We start from the raw sequence: 2433 nt of genomic DNA, 5'->3' as shown, positions 1-2433 counted from the left end.
TCCCAACTTTTTTTAAGGGTAAAATTAATATTTTATTGTCATTTATAATCAGATGGTAGTTTGTTATATAGTTTCCATACTTATTTTTTTTGTAAATTTAAAAAAAAATTAAGTTTTAAACAGCTGTAGTTACATTCTGCAGAAAACACATGTAGACGAACATTAATGGTGGTTTCAAGCTTTTCCTTATTAGCACCAGAAAACTCACTCACCCTCTCCCCCTTTTTTAAAAAACTAGAAGGTTAGCATGCACTTTTTACAATCCGCAGCAACGTCCTGACAGTCATCCACATTTTCTTCAAGGAACAACACGTTGGAATATTTTTCAGACAGGGAATGAAAGAAAGGCTTAATCATTTTGCAAGGCCCACACCACGTGGCTGAGAAATCAACTACTACAAGTTTATTTCCTGCAGCAGCCAGAGCTTCCTGAAAGGCCTCTTTGCTTTTGATCTGCTGCACCATGCTGGCTGCTGGGGACCTGACAAGCTACCGAAGCAAACAATGGAAGCAGATGGAATGTGCAGGATGTAGCTCTCCAACTTTCACAAAGAGACAGATTAACTAAACAAAAAGTTAATAAAGAAATTTCAGAACTCTGAAAAAGAAGATTGAAGAGAACATGAGAAAATGGAAAGAGGTCTCCTGCTCTTGGATAGGCAGGAGCAATGCTGTCAAATTGGCCATACTTTCAAAACTGCTATACAAATTCAGTGCAATCCCAATCAAAGTACCAACATCATATATCCTTTTGGCTGGAACCACCATCTTCCAGTAATTTGCCAAAATGACTAACACAAAGGAGGGGAACCTGGTATATGTTTTCCAGTCCTTTTAAAAAACATTGGGTAGCCAGGGAAATGGCTCAGTAGAATAAATGCTTCCCTGGCAAGCGCAAGGGCCTGAGTTCAATCCCCGGTTCTGCCAAAACAAAAAATAAATAAATAAATAAAAATAAAAAACATGGGGTTGTTCGTTTGGCCACATACATGCAAATATACAAAAAGGGTGATATCGTAGACATCAAGAGAATGGGTACTGTGCAAAAAGGAATGCCTCACAAATGTCACCTTGGCAAAACGTGAGGAGTCTACAAAATTACCCAGCATGCTGTTGGCATTGTTGTAAACAAGTAAGTTAAGGGCAAGATACTTGCCAAGAGGATTAATGTCCATATTGAGCAAATTAAACACTCAAAAAGTCATGATAGCTTCCTGAAATGTGTCAAGAAAAATGATCAGAAAAAGAAGGAAGCCAAAGAGAAAGGTACCTGGGTTCAACTGAGCCACTAGCCAGCCCTTCCCAGAGAAGTACACTTTGTAAGGACCAATAGAAAGGAATTTAAGTTGTTGGAACTATTCCCTATGAATTCATGGCATAAACTGGGGATGTTGCTCTGCCATTCAGCACCCAGTCGGCAGCTTAAGTGTTCTAGGTCCTACGTAAAAATGAAATCATCCTGTGTTGTAAGGGTGGTTTTCTTAGTTGAACAGGTATGTGGTTCCTTCTTACCTCAGAAATATTTGCAGCAGATTTTCACTGTACCTAATAATTGTGTCTAGTCTTTACTCTTCAGTGTTTTTCTTGCTGAAAGATATTGCTGAGCTATTGTGCAGGTATATACCCAAATATTTATAAAATATTTATATTGGCTTAAAGATCCTGTAAATCATCATGGAGAAAAGATGTATCAAAATAAATGGAAGTCACTTCAGAAACAAATGTAAGTCCATTTCAGTTAAATAAATTGTTTAAAGCAAAAAAAAAAAAAAAAAGCCCAACGTCAATGATACTTCACTGTTCTAGAGAAAATAATTCTAAATTCATATGGAACCAGAAGAGACCCAGAATAGCAAAAGTAATTTTGAACTATAAGAGCAAAACATATGGCATAGCAATACCAGAGTTCAAGCTTTATTACAAAGCAATAATGATAAAAATAGCATGGTACTGGAACAAAAACACACATGGATCATTGGAATAGAATTGATGATACAGAAACCTGCTTAGACATATTCAGCTATTTAATCTTCAGCAAAGGATTTAAAAGCATATGTTGGAGGAAAGATAGCATATTCAATGAAGTGTAGATAACTAGTTATCTGTTTGTTGAAGAATGAAAATGGACTCTTATCTCTTACCATATACTAGATTAAAATGGGCCAAATATATAAACATTAAATCTTCAGGAAGACAAAATAGCTAAAACACTTGAGGACATAGGAATAGGAAACAACTTTCTAAACAGAACCTTAATCACATAGAAAATAACAGCAAGAATCAACAAATGGAATTTTATCAGACTAAAAAACTTCTCTACAGCAAAAAATTCAATGAGTAAGAGAGACAACCTACGGAATAGGGAACAAATTTTGCCAGCTACTTATCTGCAAAGAATGATATATAAAGAACTTAAAAAAAAAAAAAAAAAAA

The 2433-nt window shown here is 35.5% G+C and overlaps 1 protein-coding gene and 1 pseudogene across 1 annotated transcript in view; one reads left to right on the top strand and one right to left on the bottom strand.

Moving 5' to 3' along the window:
- The window catches only part of LOC111812573, a 2638-nt pseudogene extending 2173 nt beyond the window's left edge, over positions 1-465 (bottom strand).
- Gphn (gephyrin) overlaps positions 1-2433 on the top strand; it is an 837950-nt gene that overhangs the window by 636240 nt on the left and 199277 nt on the right. The gene's annotated exons all lie outside the window — the stretch shown is intronic.

The sequence above is a fragment of the Octodon degus genome, unplaced genomic scaffold (genome assembly GCF_000260255.1).
Source record: "Octodon degus isolate 3935 unplaced genomic scaffold, OctDeg1.0 scaffold00007, whole genome shotgun sequence".
Lineage (NCBI taxonomy): Eukaryota > Metazoa > Chordata > Mammalia > Rodentia > Octodontidae > Octodon > Octodon degus.
Note: the sequence above shows the minus strand (reverse complement) of the source record. Positions and strands in the feature narration are given on the sequence as shown.